The sequence below is a fragment of the Camelus bactrianus genome, chromosome 1 (genome assembly GCF_048773025.1).
Source record: "Camelus bactrianus isolate YW-2024 breed Bactrian camel chromosome 1, ASM4877302v1, whole genome shotgun sequence".
NCBI lineage: Eukaryota > Metazoa > Chordata > Mammalia > Artiodactyla > Camelidae > Camelus > Camelus bactrianus.
Genome location: NC_133539.1, coordinates 120,844,668 through 120,865,504, shown reverse-complemented (window position 1 = coordinate 120,865,504; position 20,837 = coordinate 120,844,668). Strand labels below are relative to the sequence as shown.

Genomic DNA, 20,837 nt, shown 5'->3' with positions numbered 1-20,837 from the left:
CAGGGAGGGTGCAGTCTAGAAATTCCCAGAGGATGAGCAGCTACTAGGTTAGATTTAATTTCCTCTTTTTGTATTCCGGGGTTAAATATTAGTGTTCAATCACTCAGAAATACTGAACTGCTTTGGTAAACCTCACAGAGTAAGGATCCAATTTTGCCAGCTGTTCATTAAATGAAAAATATATATACATATAACCTCAGGAATTTAATTAGAAAGGCAGAGGTCCAAGGATGTGATAATCGCTTGAGAAAGTTACATTTCAGGCAGCTTTTCCTTTCCAAGTGAACCAAGGAAACTCTTAATTGCATTCTGTTCTTTTTTTCCCTCCTTATCACAGCCTGATTTTTTTCCAAATGATTTTTTTTCCAAAATGCCCTTGGGAAGTAAACATTTTTGAACAGCTAACTTCTCGTATGAAGATTAAGCACACCAGCTGCTCTGGTCCAAAGCTGCAGTGTCTTTTAAAACAGAGCACAAGTCAGAGGGCTCCGGCGGACCTCCTTCGGGTCCCAGGCATAACACTCACCAACAGTGAGATCATTGTCTTTTCTGCAGAAGACCAGCTCCAAGGAAGAAAGAAGAAATGTCATAGACTCAAGGGGCCCCTGTAGAGTCTCAGAGGTGACACAGAGCAGTGCTGGCTTCCTGACGAAACAGCCGAGGCGCCCATTAGGAGCTTCTGAAGTACATTTTGGTGGGCCCTTCCTCCCTCAAATAAAAAAGTACAGAGTTTGGAGGGGGATCTACTTTAAAAGGGAAAGTAGCTTGAGTCACTGGTCCTAGTCCAAGTTAAGAGGCCTTAGGCCAGCCTTTTAACTTAAACTCTCAGAGACTCATTTTCCCCATCTGTAAACTAGTGGTTCTGACATACTTACTTATTCATTCATTTATTTATACCAGGCCCTGAGTTAGGCAGCAGGTGGGCCATGGTGAGGAAAACTGGATGTGGTCTTTGCCTCGTGGGTCTTCTAAGCCATCCTATTTCTGAAAGAACGGCATGGAGAAGTGTAGTCACAGCAGTGCCACATGCTGTAAGGAACAGGTTTGTCTAAGGCCCCGCGGCCCATCCATCAGGGAGTTGGGGCAATAGTATCTTCGAATCTAACCACCTCTCACCACCTCCCACCCATGTCCATGCAGCCATTGCTTCTTGCCTGGATTACGATGCTGACGCTGACACTTCTTCATGTTCTGACTTTTGTCCTTCTTAATAGATTCTCCAGTCATTAATCAGAGCGACTTTCAAGTCATACCTTAGATCAATATCCCCATGTTCAAAATCTCCAATGACTTTCCATCAGGCTTAGATGAGATGCCAACATCCCGTGCATGGCCCCCAAGTCTCTGCGGGAGACGGGCCATGATCTGCTGATCTGCTGTCATCCTCTTCACCCTCCCCCACCCCTCCCCCACCCCCCAGCCACACTAGTCTCCTTGTTCTCACGCCAATGTTGTTCCTGCCCCAAAATATCCTTTCCCCCAGGCAGCCCTGCTTGGCTCCCAAGTTCACTCAGGTTTCTGCTCAGATGTCACCTCCTCAGAGACGCCCTCCTGACCACCTCATCCAAAATAACCTCCTGCTTCCTTACAGTCAGCCACGACCCCATGAAATACCTCTGTTTCTTCCCCTCGTGTTTAGCACATATTTGTTGACTTTATTCTTTATGTCCTTCCTGGAGGTGGGACTTTGTCCACATCGTTTTCCAGCGCCTAAAATAAGGCTTATACATCAAAAGGTGTCCCATAAGTATCTGTTGAATTATTGTATACTGTGTTGACATGTAATAACAGAATCGATTAACTCAGAGGTCAGGATCGGCTTCCTTTAGGGACTGCTGTCTAAGCTGATATCTGGAGGAATGGTGAGCATTAACAAGGCCAAAAGGAGTGTGTGCCAGGAGGGAGGAGAGCCTGTGTAAATGTCCTGTGGCAGGAAGGAGAACAGAGTGCTCATGGAACCAAAGCAATTCCAGTATGTCTAGAACACAGAGCCATGGGGAGCCTAGCCCTTGGTGAGGCTGGAAAAGAAGTAGCCAGCCATGCATGGCTTTGCAGGATCTATGAATGATTTGTCTTTATCCTGAGATAAGTGTGATAAAATCATTAAAAGATTTTAATTGTGGGAAGGATGGAGGAGGAACCAATCACTCTATTTACAAAACATCCTTGAAATGCTTTGTAAGCCCCATTTTTGCCCTGAAATTCTCGAAACCTATGAAAGATCAAACAGCAAAATGAGAATGGACTTTTAAAAATACTCATCAGAGTCAACTTCAATGGCAGAAATTCGGCCCACAGAGTTTTGTCACTACTTCACATCTTCACTCTGAGATTTTATGTTCGTGTTGAATTGAGCACACTCCCTTTCTCCCCTCCCCTAAATAATATTGAGTCAACATCTCTTACCATGAAAACCTGACTTCTGATCTATAATTTGGACCAGGCAGGGCTCTACGTGGAGCTTTAGTGTTAGAAGTTTCTAGGCTTTAGAAGCACACATTTTATGGCTGACCCAGCAGAATAGACAGGTAGCAGTGTCAAGGCTTGGATTGTACCACACCATGAATTCAAACCCACTGGCCACAGATGCACCTTGAAACCTCAGACCTCATCAGTGACAGGGGATAATGATAGTGTATCACCTTCCTCATTGGGTTGTTGTCACTTAAATGTGATAACGTATATAAAAGTGCTTAATAAGTGATGAGTTAATTGACGTAGAGTTTGGAGTATTCAAAGATCTACTGTGTGAAAAAAATCTGGAGCCAACTGTCTCTCTCTCCATGGGTGGTTCTAGCCCTGTCACCTATTGCTGCTGGCTAGGCTGGTGGCATGGCCACAGCTGTGAATGCAGGGCACACATCTCCTTTCTCAGCGGGGAGTCTGGCAGACATGCGAAGTCAGGAATGACAACCTCTCCTTCGGTGTCCAGTGCTCTCCCCAACCCAACCACTTTCAAGCTGCTGGTTGAGATGCGAATGGAACGTCTATGCCCAATCGCAACTTTCTCCATGAAGAAACTGGAAAAGTTGATGGAGCGCTGAGAAATAAAACAAATGAACAAAGCAATGAAAACCCTCAAGCTCTGGGGGAGAAAAAGTCATCGATCTAAAGGATTTTGGATTATTATAAATAATGTTGCTGTTAATAGCAAGGTGTATGTATCTTTTTGAGTTGATTCTTATTTTGTGATTGGCTTTATTCCTTTGATAACTATGTAATTTTAAAAAGCAAAAGCTCTAAACGTTCTTAGAAATAATGAGCAGTACATATATGTAAATTAAAAAATATATGTGCAGTGAAAAAAAAAAGATCTATCAAGCCATGAAAGACATGGAAGAAACTTAAGAGACATATTACTAAATGCAAGAAGCCAGTCTGAAAAGGCTACAAACTGTACGATTCCAACCAAATGACATTCTGGAAAATGCACTACAGAAACAACAAAAAGATCGTGGTTTCCAGGGGTTTGGGGATAGGGAGGGAGGGAGGAATGAATAGATGGAGCACAAGAGATTTTTAGGGCCATGAAATGATTCTGTATGATACTATAGGGTGGCTGCATGTTGTTATGCATTTGTCAAAGCCCACAGAATGCACAACATCAAGAGTGAACCCTAATGTAAACTATGGACATTGGTTGATAATAATGTGCCCATGTTGGTTCATCGATTGTACCAAATATGCCACCCTGATGAGGGATGTTGACGGTAGGGGAGCATATATGTGTGGGTGCGGAGGGCTGTGTGCAAACTCTGTATTTTCTGCTCAATTCTGCTGTAAACCTGAAACTGCTCCAAAAGAATAAAGTCTATTAAAAAAAATACAGGATTTTGCATCCAGGGGTACATAATTATGGATTTATGAGGTGGGTCTCAAACACAGACAACACCATGAACCATCCATTTACCAACAATTTCTTAGGACCACGATTGTTACTGACAAATGACTGTGTGCCCAACTTGGTGGGAGATGGAGAAATAAAGGGCATTTACATACTTTGTGTGTCAGAGCTGAGCAGGCACCCCTGGCCCAGTGAACTTGAAAACTGGATTGCCACAGACTTAGGTAGGTGAGCCAGAACAGTGAGTGACCCAATGACACCCAAAAGTCTTGAACATGTGCAGACAGCTCCCCGAGGCACTATCACCCTCCTTTCCACCCCAATTATGTGCATAACTGGCTCCCCATTACTAAAATCTAAAAAGCTTTTTGCCTTAATCATTGACCAGAGCAGGTCAGTTAATTTGTTTAGTGCTTGCCTCCCCCCCCCCCCGCCCCAGTTAAATCACCTACAAATGTGCACTAAGGTTTGTGAGCATTTTCACAAGTTCTTGGAGATCCAAGAATTAGATGCTTAGTGGTGTGTTTTAGAACAATGACAGCAGTCGTGGAGGAGGCAGAAACCAAGGGGGACCTGCAGTTGAGAATAATTTCTTAAGGCAAAATTCTTGGAAAAAACTCCTCAGTTTAGAGACCACATTCGTGGCATTAATCCAGGAAATGCAGATGTCAAAATCCCAGGAGAAGAAGGATTATTTGGAAGAAGCCGTGTGAGGGAATTAGATACCATTATATGCTATTCTATCAGTTCTGTTTCCAAACACACCCTCTGTGCAGGGCTTGACAGCAGGATTCTTGTACTAGATGACACTTTCCGCCCTGTGGGTTCCACCCAAAGCGCCCTTTAAACTTACACATCCTGGAATGAGGACTGTACCGGCTCACAACATCTCAGAGTCAAGTCAAGCATAACACTGATCTTGCTGAATCTAAAAGAACAATCATCTATTCAGCACCGACCAACCAAATACTCTCGATCTCTCTGTGCTTGGATATGGTTTCCACTTTAGATGTGAAAATAAAGAAAAAGAATAGGAAAAGGAACAAAAATATATGTGCAACTGAATCACTATGGTATTTACCAGAAATTAACACAACATTGTAAATTGACTCTACTTCAATAAAAAAAAATTATTGAGGAACTGTCCCCCCCACCCAAAAGGATATTATGATGTCAACACTATTCTGTACTTCTTTTTCCACTTAATATATCACAGAACTCCATGTCACTAAATATTTAGAGAATTCTCAATTCACTAAATATTATTAGTGGTTCCATAGTAATTCATTGTGTGGGTGTATTAGAATTTGTTTAACTAATCCTGTATTTTGGGGTAATCAGGCTACTTTCAATTTTTATTTTTTATAAATATGTCCTTTCAAATATTCTTCAAACAAATCTTTGAGCATTCTTACCACGATCTTACCTAGAAATAGAAATATAGGGATCAAATGATGTGCAAAAGTTTAAGGATTTTTCAACACGGCTTAAAGACTTAAACATAAGACAAGACACTATAAACCTGTTAGAAGAAAACACAGGCAAAATATTTTTCAGACATAAATCTTAGCCATGTTCTCCAAAGGCAGTCTACCCAGGCAACAGAAATAAAAGCAAAAATTAACAAATGGGACCTAATTAAACTTCCAAGCTTTTGCACAGCAAAGGAAACCATAAGCAAAACAAAAAGACAACCTACAGAACGGGAGAAAATATTTGCAAAAGATGAGACTGACAAGGGCTTAATTTCCAGAATATATAAACAGCTCATACACCTTAATAACAAAAAAACCAAACAACCCAATCTAAAAATGGGCAGAAGACCTAAACAAGCAATTCTCCAATGAAGACATAAAATTGGCCAAGAGGCACATGAAAAAATTCTCAATATCACTAATTATCAGAGACATGCAAATCGAAACTACCTCACATCAGTCAGAATGGCCATCATTCAAAAGTCCACAAGCGATAAATGCTGGAGAGGCTGTGGAGAAAAGGGAGCCCTCCCACACTGCTGGTGGGAATGCAGTTTGGTGCAGCTGTTACGGAAAACAGTGTGGAGATTCCTCAAAAGACTGAAAATAGACTTGCCATATGACCCAGCAATCCCACCCCTGTGCATATATACAGAGGGAACGTTAAAAAAGAGATACATGCACCCCAATGTTCATAGCAGCAGTCTTTACAAAGCCAAGACATGGAAAGAAACTAAATGTCCATCGACAGATGGATAAAGAAGCTGTGGTATATTTATACAATGGAATATTACTCAGCCATAAAAATAGTAAAATAATGCCATTTGCAGTAACATGGATGGACATAGAGAATGTCATTCTAAGTGAAGTAAGCCAGAGAAAGAAAAACACCATATGATATCCCTTATATGTGAAATCTAAAAAAAAAAAAAAGACATATAAACTTATTTATAAAACAGAAACAGACTCACAGACATATAAAACGAACTTACAGTTACCAGGGGGGAAGTGAGTGGGAAGGGATAAACTGGGAGTTCAAGATTTCCAGATACTAACTAATATATATATAAAATAGATAAACAAGTTCATACTGTATAGCACAGGGAACTATATTCAATATCTTGTGGTAACTTATGGTGAAAAAGAATGTGAATATATGTATGTTCATGTATGACTGAAACATGCTGTACACCAGAAATTGACACAACATTGTAAACTGGCTATATACTTCAATAAAAATATATACAAATAAACAAAAAAACAGCTTTTAAGAGTTTTGACACTGAGGGTCAAATTGACTGGAAATTTTACAAAATAAACAAATAAATAAGGTTCAGAGATCTTATGTGCCTTGCCCTTGGTGATCAGCTAGGAAGTGAGACAGGAGGGAAGGGGGCAGGGCACAGCCACCAAAAGAATGACGCAGCCATCAGCACGAGATGGTGGAAGAGTCAACTCCCAGTGGACCTTGAGCTTCAACACACGCTCATCACAATACAGTAGCTTCTAAATGGTGCTCCCGCAGGTGCCAGGACAGTTTCAAGGCTGGCCATTAAAAGTCCAAGGACAAGTGACGTCCCAATTCCCAGAATCCCACCCCCTTCTCCAAAGCAGTTGGAATAATCCTCCCACTTGTTAGCATATGAAGTTACCGAGCCCATGAAAACAACAAACCCCCACACCCCGTGGCCACTCTCCCTTCTGAGTGAGACGGCCCGCATTCTGTCTATGGAGTGTGTACCTACTTCTACTTTGAACTAAGCACCCAACCCTGCATGCACCTCATGGCCTTTCTCTTGCCTTCCGAAATGTCCCGCACTCTATGGAGTATGTATCTCTCTGAACAAATCTACCTTTACTCATCTGTGACTCGCTCTTGAATTCTTTCCTGCATGAAGCCAAGGACCCTCACTTGGTGGAGCGCATCCCAGGGACTCGACTGAGACCTGGGACACGGCCATCATCACGCCCGGTCTTTTTTCCTGTAGCAGAAGGAAGCTGATTTCAGCTCATTTATTCATAAAATAGCTATTTACTGAGCATCTCCTAAGGGGCTAGCACAGAAGATAGCCTGGTGACATGGACCACAAAGTCATCACGGTTCGACAGGGAACCGTGGAAGACCAGGGTGCAGAGGGGACCCAGAGCGGAGTACTTGACCTAGTGGAGGGGTTCAGTAACACCCTCCCAAGGACATATTAGCTGAGCCCTAAAGGGAGAGAAGGAGTTAGCCAGACTTAGAGTGTAGAGAATATTATTCTAGGGAGAGGAAATTCCAAGTGCAAATGGCAGGAGGTAAGAGAGAGAGCAAGGGCCCCTTGCAGACCAATAGGATTGCAAGTGGTGGCAAAGAAGCAGACGGGAGGCAGGAGAGGTGGATAAATGCTGGATGGTGGGAAGACTTGCAACCATGTTCTGGATTCTGGCTTTTATCCAAAGTCATTGGAGCATTTAAGCACCAGAAAGTCTGAGCAGACAGTTTTGGAAATTCACTCAAGCTGAAACATGGAAAATGCTAGGAGTGGAGTGAGACCAGAGGCAGGGAGGTGACCAGGAGGCAGTGGTTGTCTGGGCAGGAGAGAATGGTGTTTGGGAACCAGGGACAGGGATGATGAGGAGGACAGGGAGGACTCTGCAGAGATCAGTAGGAAATAAAATTGTCAGATGGGGAGACAGACTGGATAGGATTGTTGACGAAGGCTAGGAAGGGCGACAGGGCTTCGAGGCTACTTCAGAGTTTTCCGCTGGGGCCATTAGGTTGTGCCAGTCACAGGACGAGGGGCGGGTTTGTGCAGAAGGGAAGGAAGGGCGTTTGGGATTTGTTGGGTTTGTCGGGGGAGATGCTGAAGCGCCTTGTGGGCAGTTAGATGTCTGAGTCTGGAGTTCCCAGGGGAGGTCTGGCTTGGGGTGGGGCTGAGGGGTGGTGGATTCGGAAGTAATTGGTAAATGTGATGGTAAGTTTTATGTGTCAACTTGACTGACCTAAGGGATGGTAAAACATTATTTCTGGGTGTGACCTTGAGGGTGTTTCCAGAAGAGATTAGTATTTGAATGGACAGATTGAGTAAGAAAACCGCCTTCCCCAATGCCAGTGGGCATCGTCCCATTAATTGGGGGCCTGATTAGAACACAAAGGTGGAAGAAGAGCGAATGGGCTCTTTTTGTTTGAGCTGGAACATCCATCATTTACTCCCTCCCTTGGACATTGGTGTTCTTTTATTTATTTATTTATTTTTAACTTTTTATTGAAGTGTAGTTGATTTACAATGTTAGTTTCAGGTGTACAGCAAAGTGATTCAGTTATACGTCTACATACATATATATATTCTTTGCAGATTCTTTCCCATTGTATGTCATTACAAGAAATTGAATATGGTTCCCTGTGCTATGCGGTAGGACCTTGTTTATTTTATGTACAGTAGTGCGTATCTGTTAATCCCCACCCCCCTAAATTTATCTCTCCTTCTCCCTTTTTCCTTTGGTGACCATGGTGATTCTCAGGCAGACTCAGACTGATGACAGCACTGGCTTTCCTGGTCCCCTGGTTTGCAAGTGACAGATCATAGAATTTCTCAGCCCCCCAATCATGTGAGCCAGTTACCATCATTGATTACCTTATCTGCATATCTCTATGGAGAATGCTAATACAGTAAAGAAATGGTACCAAAGCTGTAATAGGAACACCCACCAGAAATCCTGAGAGCCAGTTCCGTCTTCACGGAGCATGGGTTTGAGCCACTCCCCACAACTCGCCCAAGGGCTCTCTGTGGTCTCTCTCTAACGATGGGGTTACACCGAACCCTCACTTACGTCCCCTCCATGTCCTCATGACACAGTTCTCAAAAAGCTGATGTGAATTCAGGATGAGGTCCTAACCAACAAGCTAAGCGACCCAGACGCAAGTGAAACAGCACTGGCTGGGGACAGAATTCTCTTCTCCAGTGTGGACAGCAAGAATTCCATTCTCGATTCACTTTTGGGCTAGAATGGAATCAGCAGGCTACTTAGAGCTGAAACACTGCATTTACTCAAATAGTGAACAAGCTTGTGGTTGGTTGAGTCTTCCCCAAAGCAGGTTCTGGACAAGAATTTGTGTGATCCGTTTATTTAGGAGGTGACCTCGGGCAGCACTGGTAGAGGAGTGGGGAAGGGACCCAGGGAGGGCAGGGAACCAGGTCATCTTGTCAATGAGCAAGTGGGCTGAACATTCCGGGCGGCTGGAGCACATCCCCTTGGACACCTCTGGAAGAAGAGATGGGTCAGACCTCAAGAGTGGCTTCCCCCAAGGTGTGAGAAGGCTAAGGATGTTTATTCACCAGCTTTCATCTGGAATTGGGTGAAAGGTTGCTCCCAGGCCCTTCTGGCCTGCTCCGGTCACCCAGGCTCCCTTCGGCTCTCACAGGTACTTTAAGCAAGAAGCCTGCACCACAGCACTTAAATGGTGAATGCAGAAGGAATGAGGGTGGGGCTCTGACATCCTCTGCTAGCCAGCAGAAAAAGAGGAAAGTCTGGGCCTTAGGGAAAGCTGCTACAATGTATAACATCGCCCTTTTAGTATTGTAGTCCCAGAAAAGTGTGGAAGTAAAGGTGATTATAGAGTTATCTACCCCTTGGCTTACTTACATATGCACCAAAGATGGCATATGGACCATTGGCTACACCATGGCATTTTTTTTTTTCCCCAAACAAAAATAGCCAAGTGTGGCTATGACTTGCTCCTGATCTTCAAAGTTCTATTGTATTTGGACTCATGCAATGGAGAGTTGCAGTCACCATATTTTGCCAGATGTTAATCAAGCTGTTTTTAAAGGACTCAGTGAGTGATTAGCTTAGGGTTTTCAGGCCAACACTAAGGCCTTTGCCAACTAACTCTGGCCAAATCTTTCCCTTCCAAAGTTTAGGATATAGTGCTTAAAGCATGAGAAAAACGTTTCAGAGTAAAATCAATACCCAACCTTTAACTATAAATGGTTAAAGGGTGGTTAAATGTATATTTATGATCTCTTTGTGACTTGAAGGGGTTGCTGAGGTTTCATTCATAAGACTGACTAAGTCTTAGGTTATCATAAGACAATTAAGTTTGTAGGTTCTCTCTTCCTTCAGCCACTCCACTGTTTGAGCATCTGGGGGAAAACTTTCTCCTCACGGCAAAATTAAATCAGCAAATTCCCTGAGACTTGTTGTTTGGAACCAGAAAAAGTGTTCACTTTTAGGGTTTATCTCAGTCAATCAAGACAACTCATAAAGGTAAGATTCAGAGTCTGTTTCTTGCTTTAGCAAAACTGAAGATCAGAAGCCAAGACATGAGCAGAGGTGACACCACCTCCTTTGGCTTGTCTGCATTTTCTAAGCACATCGGCTCCAGATGTACATGAAAAGTATCCTGCAGCCAAGCTTTCGAAATTTTAAGTCATTCATTTCTCAGACATTTGTGGAGCACTAGGTACTGTGGGAAACAGTAGGGATGTGAGAGGTGCGAGAGACCTTTTCTTCCACACAGGGTTTATGTTAGCCAAACTGTATCCATTTTTATTCATGGTAATCTCTTCCAAATTTCCCTGTAAGCATCTTGGGGTCACCCCAAGAAAAGACAAGTTTGGAAGGAAGGTGAGGAACCTGGAGATGGAATGAGAACAAGGCCGTCTAATATTATGTCTTAATTAAAAAGTCTGGCTTTTAATTATTCACTGTTCTGTTAAGCATCCTCTATGCCTTAGAAATTCTCCATTCCCTTGAAGAATTTAAGGTTTCTTCACAGGGCGGGCTTTATTTTACAATTCTGAAAATGTAAAGAGAATACCTTTCTGCTGAAAGTAGGAAGATAATTTTTGTTACCACAAAACCGTTATCCAAAGAAACTAAAACACCAGGAGCATTTTTCAAAGACTTCTACTTGCAGGAACAGTTTGATTTCTCTAGAAAAAGTTTCTCCACACTGTAAAGCAGGAGATAAGAGATATGGACTGAAATTGGAATAATCACAACTCCCACACCTCTTCTAGGACGGCAGCATGCCTGAGTGACAGGTCTCGCCTTAAATGATCTCTGCAAACTGGAACACTTCCAAGAGAAAAGGGAGATACAAAGTTTGGCGAGTTACACAATGTCTTAATCACGTGTCACACTCCATGGAAACAAGGTATTTCACTGAGGTCAAAACATGGAATAAAATTGGCCACAACACTCAATACATTATTAGGAACTCTTTCTTTTATTTAAAACATTTTTTTCCCTTCCAGTTTTACTGAGACCTAACTGACATATAGCACTGTATACTTTTTTGGGGGGATGGGAGGGGAGGTGATTAGGTTGTATTTGTTTATTTATTTATTTTAATGGAGGTACTGAGGATTGAACCTTAAACTTTGTGCTTGCTAGACAAGCATTCTATCACTGAGCAATACCCTCCCCCAACCAGGGACATTTCTATTAGCCTTACCACCTCCCTCGCCATCACCCTCACCTATTGAGCACATATTGTACCTGGCATTTACATGGAGGTACTGGGAATTGAACCCAGGACCTCGTGCATGCCAAGCACGCAGCTCCACCATGGAGCTATTGCCCTGGCATTTTATACGTGGCATTTTATACGGGCCGCCTGCTTATTTTTTCTCGCACATCCCTGTGAGGTAGGTAGGTATCACCGCTCCTTGTGATGGGTGAGAAAAGACTCAGAAAGGTGAAGCAAACATCTAAGCTAGTCTCTAAGTTCAACCTAGACCCAATCCAGAGGAAAGCTGAGCCACTTCCAACTTTAAATAACCACGACAATGAAACACAACAAAACAGTCAGTATGGGAGAAAAGAGACTTTGGCCAACACTCTGTCACTCTGGACAAGTCTTACAGTCACGACACTTACACAAGTAGATGCTATAGAAAGTCTCCTCTTCGTGTTTATTTCTTGGGACAGTAAGAGGGGTGATTTGGGGGTTACAAACACACCCTCTTTAGTCTGGACCACTTTTACGTATTTGCAGGTGGTACACCTGGCAATCACATATTTTCCCGAAGGCATTCCAGGAACAGTAGATGTTTCCTGAGCAGGAAGATATTTTTAGTCATTTTCACTACCATTATATTAGCAGGACTCCGTAGTATACTGTGTATACGATGAATCAACAATGCACCAACTTTTGTTCACACTTCTTGTAACCTGCCTGTTACTTGGTAACTGTCCATGCAAATAAATAAACAAATAATTTCTTTATAAACATTCCAAAGATTCAAACTTTTCTGGAATTCGGACGATCTAAAGGGAAGATGAAAAGTGGAAATTGCCTGTATATTATATTTAACAATAGCCTTTTTTGAGAATTGTTTCACGAGAGGATTTATGAAAAGGAAGTTATATTACTAAAAAAAAAAGTTAATTCTCCAATGAGTGATCACCATAAAGAATTTACATGCATTTTAAAATTGGGTTTCTCAGGGCACAGCATCCAAAACACATGTACTTTTGAGTGGAAGGCAAGCTTTCTCTTCAGGTTTTCCTCTGCACTTCTAATATTTTGGAATCAAATGAAGGAGGAGAGAGAAAGCTGATGACTTCTTTCATAAGGGAAAGCTTTTAAGGCCATCCATGTATTTTAAAACACTTCATTTAGACAATACCATGCTGGAAAATTTTTACATTAAACATAGTACTTGTCAAATAGCTCCTTTGGAAAAGCAAAGTGACTGCTGATTCTGTAACTGTAGAAATTCTTAACAAAAGCCATCTAATAGCCTTCCTATAAGTCATGCTTTTCATCTCAGATATTCCTAATTGACATCCTATAGGACTCCCCTATAGGAACTTTTCCCCCAACTGGCAAAGATCATCTTAAAATATCTCCATAGAGTAGACTTTTAAAAAGAGGACTGAGAACTCTATATCACAAAAGGACACAGACGAAGTCACTTTCCGTGCCAATATTTTTTCATCCCCCGCCTGCCTCCTCCCCTCCTCAAAATATCTGGACACTTGACATCAAGCCAGGTAGCTGAGGTTCTCACTCACTGCAGAATGTGACTGGGCATTCATAAAAGGGTGTATTTTTTTCTGCCTTCCCCCTTCCCTTCAGCCAACAATAAAACTCCAATCGCCTTTAATAAATCTGGGTGACTGCAGGAGCAAAAGTACAAGGCAGGGTCTGTACTGGCTTGGGAGGGACTCTTCCTGACCCGGGCTGGTTAACCTCAGTCATCCGCTCCCTGTGCCGTCCTGGGTGCCTGCCACACTCCAAGCCCTGGGCTGGGCGTGGGGACACAGGGTTTAGGGAGGCACCTCTCAGCCTCCGGAGCGCTCGGATGTGCGGTGGGGGACGCGGAGCCGGGAGCAGAGGGTGACAACAGAGTGCTGTAGGCGCTCCAAGAGGACGATGCGGGAAACTCAAAGAAGGCGGGGTGAGGGCAGCTCACTCTGCCGGGAGGAGGGGAAAACCAGAACTCGGCGATTCTGAGCTCTTAACATCCCTTCTCTCCACCGCGGTCCTGGCGCAGCCCCCTCTATGCCGCGCGCCCCTCCCGTGCAGCCAAGGAGCAGTTGCAAACCTGGTTCTGGCTCTGGCCGGCTCGGCGGACTTGAGCTCCAGGACTTACCTCGAGGAAACGTCCACACGGCCCCTGACCCCGCTCTTCCCAAGCCCTGGCCGGGCCTCCTCCCTCGCGCGGAGCAGAGCGCACCGCCTCGCCTGGAGCGCAGCGCCGGCAGCGCCGGGCGCGCCGACCGCGGAGACCGTGGGGACCTCGGGGACCGTGGCCTCCCGTGTCTCGCAGGCGGGCAGCAGCTCCTGCGCCCCTCCTCGCCGCTATATAAACGCTTCTCCCCGCCCCGGCCGACCCTTCCCCGCCCCGGCGGCCCCGGCCCAGCTCACGTCCCCTGGGAGGGGGGCGCAGCCACAGGGAAGCGACAGAAGAGGGAGTTGGGGGCTACTGGGGCTGTAACTGCCCCGCCGGCTTCTTCCCTCCGTGGAACCCCTATCCTCAGCTCCGGATCAGGGGGAGGAAGCTGACGGCGGGGAAACTGGGGCGTTCGGGGGTGCTTGTGATGCGCGCCCTCTGCGCCCAACAGACGGGCAGGGCGCGCGCTCCTAGGCGGCGGGAAGATTGCAGTTCTGCTCCAACTAGAACTGCTGTCGCTCGGAGGCTTTGTCCGTGTTCTCGGACCTTCTTGCAAGGGGGCCGGAGAGTCTGCGGGTGGAGGATGGGTACTGCTCCCTCTTGCCTGTGAATGGAGACCAGCCACTGCGCGCCCCGTAATGGAGGTCAAGCGCCAGCGGGGTCCCCACTTGGAATTCAGGGTCCAGAGGAAAGTATTCTTGACCCTCTCGTCTACTGATCTTTTCTCGCTGACTGTCCATTCATTTCTCTATCCATTTATTCATTTTACAAATATTTGAGCACCTAGTTTGTACTACTCTTAGGTGCTTGGGCTGCAAAACCAAGTCGGGCTCTTACTGGGGAGGCAGAAATGGAAACAGGAAACAGTGGTAATTGCTGGATGGAGTAAGCGGGGCGGTGGGAACACCGAAGGGGTCCTAATTCAACCTTGGAAGGGCAAAAGAAGCTTCCCCAAGGAAATTAAGTTCAAACCGAAATCTAAAGAGTGGCACAGGCAGAGAAACGGAGAAGAGGGTCCCAGACTTAACAGAACAGCAGATACAAAGCCTAGGAAGACAGAGGGAGCCCTGCCCTCTTCGCAGGAACTAAGAGTGGTTTTAGACATTTGCTACTTATTGCCATCCTAAGTAAAGAAAAAAAATTTAAAATCTAAAGAAGGCAAATTCATCAGGGGCAGAATTGTGACTGAATGCAGGTTAGCCTTACCCAGGAGGGTCCTTTTATAGCCAGAAGTGTCACCCTGGCAAATGACACATTCAAAACAGAGGTGGTTCCCACAGAATGGGGATTCCTTTGGAATCTGGGACATAACTTTCCATCCCGGTTAGACCTTCACCAACTGTAACTGTGGCCAGGTCATTCATTTCAGTTTCTTCCCCAGTGGAAGGTAAATAATAAAGATACTTTCTCAGGCCTTTCATTGAGTGTCCTGGATCATGAGACTTCATGATCTGGTCATAGACTTGGCAGGACAGCACCAAGACAGGTGACTTCAAAATGGTGACTCTTCTGTGTGTCCCCTGGTTTTGGTGTGAGGCAGACTGGGATAACGCTGGAACATACACACATCCACACACGTCCAAGCAAACATTGGAACATGTCAAATTATTACTGCCTTTGCCTAAAATGACTAACCTTAAGTAATTGACTTTTCATATTCTCACGTAGTATCAATATTATTAAAAATCCACTTCAAATCACAAGTATACTTTCCTCACTGCAGGGTCATTATTGAAAAAGGCAGATGTGATTTCTGCTAGCAGGGTTTTTAGCCAATTGCCCGTTCACCTGAAGCTAGCTGTAAAAGTGGACTGACCATGCATACAAGAAACGCCCATGTTATCAGAGCCGTGCAGGAAGCACCAATCGAATGGAATCGCTTCCGGGTCCATAAGCTCAGACCCCGGGCCCAGCCACAACCACGGATCATGTCAGTCCAGTAATGTGAGGACTTGATAGCACGGCCTTAACAACAAGCCAGGTCCCCCTAGTGTGTTGTTTCGGGGTATCTCAAAACACTCTCTCATGTCCCAGACCTTTTGATGTCCAAACCAATTTTCACAACTGGTTCAAACTTTGACCAGCACCCAGAGAATAAGGTTTCCCTTCACCTAGACAAGAGCAAAAAGGCAGAGAAAGGAAAAAGGTCATTGGACCTTGTAAACGCGGGTGGTTGCCTAAAATGACCTGTCTTTCCCATTGTGCAACCCTTGATGTCTGAACCAGAGAAATGATGGGCAAGTAGCCAGTGTCCTTTGCTGTATTTCCAGAGCTTTTTTTCAGGAATGTCTGTAACTGAAGTGGAAGTGTGGGCAGCACATGTGCTTGAGGGAGTTTTTGGAGCCCATGACAGCCTCATCCAACTGGTCACAAATTTTGTTAGAAAACACGAACAACCCTTAACCTAAACCATACACATGAGTGATCTACCATGACACTGTCGGGGCTCTGGGATCCTTGTCCATTCATAGCTCAGCCTTGGGGAGAAAGTCAACGACTTGCCCTTTAGCCTGGGGAGATCCATGCTGGCTTCTCGAACGTCTCCAGAACTCAAGCCAGCTAGACGTTCACAGCTCAAGCTCTCAGGCTCCTCCAGTTGTCTTCTACCTGATCTTCCAGAGTCCTGTCTTCTCTTTTCCTCCTCCACCCCACCCGACTCCTGCCAGTTCGTCTTTCATTCTTCTGACAGAGGGATCTGTCTAAACCACACATCTGATCAATCACTGTGTTGACTTAATATCATAAAGGGCTCCCTCTGCCTTCCGAGCAGAACCCAAACTCAAAGCCCTTTATCCCTCTGCCTAGTCTTCCTTCTTGCCTCTAATCCTGCCCACCCTGCACAGTCCCACCACTAACTGTGAGCTTCAGTGCCTAGAAATGACTCGCATGGCTTGATTTCATGCTGCTGTTGTGTTTCCATGTGATTGTCAAGGCTGTCTCCTCTGCATTTATTTATTAATTCACTTGGCAAAATACATATTGAATACTTACTACGGACCAGGTGCTGTGAAGGACTGGGGTCATTTTTATAATCATAATCTATATATTTTTTCACCATAAATTAATCCAGGCATCTTGTTTGTTTTACTAGCATTACTGAATTGGTTGTCCGGATCCACCTTGTCTTGGCTAGGGAGGTTCTTTCTCCAGTCAGATTCATACAGCCAATAACGAAACCAATGCTGAGACTAGAACAGCACGAGCTTCATTCAATGGCCAAAGAATGGAGAAGGGAGAACCTAGCAAATCAGCTTCTCAACCCAATTCAGGCTGAGACCTCAAATATAAGGAAGGTTGAGGTAAAACAAGGGAACTGGAAAAAGTGAGAGGAATACTAATGAGTTATCCAGGAACAGGGGTGTGGTTTGGACCCAGAACTGATGCAACTCTCCTTTTCAGTCCTTGCATGGGCTTTTCTGGTTGTCATGGCAGTCGTCAACTGTCATGGCGCCTGTGGGTGTGTCATTTAGCAGCTAGTGTATTACGATGAACATGTAATGAGGCTCAAGGTCTGCTGGAAGTCAAAGCCTCTGCCATCTTGGGCTTAGTTGGTTCTAACTGGTTCTTTTTTTTTTTTTTTTTTTTTTTTCCTCTCTCTTTGCAGCTTCCTCCTAAAACTTAGATATGAGTAATTGGTTTCCATTTCAGGGCAGGGCAGGGCAGGGGTGTGATTCTGGGGCAACAGCCTCAGTCACACTAGGGTCTATTTGTTTATCAAACATGTTTTAAATACCTACTATGTGATAGATACCGTATGAGACACCAGGATGCAATCAGCCATAGTCTCCACACTTAGGACCTCAAAGCCTAGTATTGGAGATGGGTAAGTAAGCTAATTATTAATGTGACAGGAGTCTGTATGCACTGGGCACTACAGGAGGAATCCTGGAAAGAGGGTGATACTTGGGATAGACATTGGACCTGGGGTTGAGTGAGGAAGGCTGAGAGAGGGAAGGAACAGTAAGGCAGAGGGAACAGCATGGTAAAAGCATGGAAGTCAACAGTGGCTGGGCAGGAGGGGCATGTTATGAAGTGAGGATGAAGAAGCGGGTGGAGTAGGGGATGGACTGGATGTGACTGAGCGAGAGAGGAGCCTAGGATAACTATGTGGGGCCAATGCTGTTTACAGAGATAGTGAACACAGGAGGAGGAGCAAGGGGAGGCTTGAGGAGGCTGGGGTGGTGGTGGGAGAAAATAATCCTTTGATATTTTGAGTTTGAGATGCCTGGGAGGTGTGCAAATGGTGATGCTCAGTAGCCAGACGGATACATATAAGTCTGGAGCTTAGAGGTGAGGCCTCAAAGGAGACCTCAGATTTGGGTTTATCATAAAATTGGTATTGGAGCCACAGGAGAGTAGGAGGTGATATATGGACATCATTTATTGAACAAAGATCCATTGAACACCTGCGATGTGGGAGGCATGGTTCTAGGCCCTAAGGATGCAGCAGGGAACAAAACAAACAAGGTTTCTGCTGTCCTGGTGTGTGAGGAAAGAACACTATTGGATGGCAGGGGAAGAGGACAATTTTAATTAAGGAAGACGGCAACTTTGGACACAGTCTTGAATGAAGATGAGAAGTAAGTCCTGGGCAACATGTGAAGGAAGAGTGTTCCACACAGAAGGAATAGTCAGTGCAAATGTCCTGGGGCCAGAGTATGACTGGTGCATTTGAGCAAAGGGAAGGAACCCAGTGTGGCTGAAGTAGGGTGAGTAAAGCGGGGAGTAGGAGGATGATGTCAGAAGGGTCCTGAGAAGGAAGTGAGTTCACGGGGAGCCCCTGAGGGTTTTGAGCAGAGGAGTGACTTGGTGTAATTCCTGGTTATAAAGGATAGCCGACTGGAAGGGGACAGGGAGTGGGAGCAGAGTTCTGGGAAATAGCTGGCACTAGGGATGAGCAGAAGAAAAGTTTGTTCAGGGCAGTGGGAATGTTGCTGAAGAGTCAGACCCAGGTGATCTGAAAGATGTTAAGATCTTAAGACTCTTCAGGACAAGAGGACTTGTGGACGATTGGCCAGCGAGGCAGGAGGGGGCTGGGGGTGGGGAGCCCTCTCTCAAACGCAGGAAGGATAAGGCTTGGGGAGCATCTCTGGGATCACAGGGAGCCTTGTGACCGCTGTCACAGCAATGGGGATGGGGTGGGAGCCAGAACTCGGTGGCCCATAGCGTGAATGGGGAATGAAGGGGTTACAGGGGGGTGGAGTGTTTCAAGAAATTTGGCTGAGAAAGAAGAGTTAGGGTAGCACCTTCACCAAGGCCTGGCAAAGTTCCTCTTATTAATGGCAGTGTGGCTTTTCTCTCCTGGAGACAAGTGGAGGAGCTTGTAGACCATCAAGTACACCAGGAACGGAACCACATTCCAGGAGTTCTGAGTCCACACTTTTCAAGGTTGGCTTATCTTTTTTTCTTTATTTTTTCCACAGGAAATCTAAGAGTAAGGACACACTAAACACGTTTATGGCTAACAGGAAATCAGGTGCATTCTAGGACCATCTCCAATTGTACCTCAGCGATTCTAAAGCAGGACAGTAAAACCCCCAGGAGGGTAGGTGAATTTAGGCCTGTCGTCATTGACGATTAACTCCTGTCCCCCAGCCATCCTGATTCTCAGACAAGGGCAGGCTGAGGTTCTCAGGGTAGGGATGTGAGGGAGGGAGAAGCCAGTTAGAAAATGACCGTTTCGTGGTCACTGGGGAACTTTCTCGTTACACGGTCAGCTGCAAACAGTATAAACGTCACTATGTTTACTTTTGTGCCCTCTGAGCCACGTAGAATGTCTAGAAACATTGGTTTTCCTTAACCCGGCAACAGTGCAACCCTAAATTTTATGCAACTGATTTTCAGACCCCATTTTCCATTCTGACTGGTATGATTACTTATTTAGGGCACGTGTTGAACCAGTCAAAGAGACAGATTTTCTTCTAAGTCTGGAGGTTATAAATCAGCTGTGAAGGCAGAGGAGTGGAAGTCTTTCCCCTCATTCAGTCAAATAAATGCTGAGAAGCTGGAGGCATTCAGCCAGATTCTCTCCTGGTGTGATTTACAACTCTGGTATAATTCTACGAGAGGTCAATTCACTCTTCCAGGCCATTAGGGTAGAAATAGGATTCAGCAGAAGTTTTCTAAATCCTCTTCCCAAGACTGAATGGTCTGCACTTCGTCTTTAAAGGAACAGAAAACAAAACCCACGAGGTGGTAAAATTTTCTCTCATCTTCCACAAGAAAATCCGCCAGCTCATGTAATCAAGCCTGACCATAAATTCTCCAGGCAAGGGAGGAGCAGCTGGGCTCTGTGAACCTGACCACTGACCCCGGGATTTATCTTGTTTGTGGCAACTTTCCCTCATAGACGTTGCTATCACTGCCAAGTACCTCACCTTAACCCTCTGGCCCAGCAGGAGGGCTGAGTTACCTTCTGGACCACATTCAAGAAAGGCCAAGGCAGCCCTACAGGACTGTGTGAGGACTCAGAAGGAGAACCGAGAAATAATGATGCCAACACCATCAACAAGTAGCCAGCTCTGTGAGGTGGGGGTCATCGACAGACGAGGGGACAGGCACGGAGAGGTGAGGGTGCTGCCCACGCCTGTCTGTGCCACTGCTGAGTGTTGAAGCCAAGGTCGCAGCTGCAGAAACGCACCAGGACGTGAACTTGGGAGCAGTGCACAACAGCCAAGCACAGGTGGTCATGGCCATCTCTCTCACGCTTTGTGCCTGCAATTCTAGTAAACACTGTGGCGCTGCCTCCTCTGTGGGGGTGGTGGGGTTGGGGGTGGCTGGAGATGTCCTGTTTGCCCTCTGACTTCCACTCCAAAGCAGACTCCTGAGAAGTTTAGGAGGCGGTCCTGGGAAACACTGCTCAGGGAGTGAGACAGGAGAGAGAAGGCCACCAGTGAAGGGAGTGTTACTAGC

At 45.3% G+C, this 20,837-nt stretch overlaps 1 protein-coding gene across 2 annotated transcripts in view; it reads right to left on the bottom strand.

Moving 5' to 3' along the window:
• Nucleotides 1-14,119, bottom strand: part of COL6A6 (collagen type VI alpha 6 chain) — a 148,135-nt gene extending 134,016 nt beyond the window's left edge. For both annotated transcript variants that reach the window (XM_045521376.2, XM_074372212.1), the window contains exon 1: nucleotides 13,905-14,119. The gene's annotated coding sequence lies outside the window, so the exon portion shown is untranslated. The remainder of the gene's footprint in view (nucleotides 1-13,904) is intronic.
• Between the last annotated feature and the right edge of the window lie 6,718 nt (nucleotides 14,120-20,837).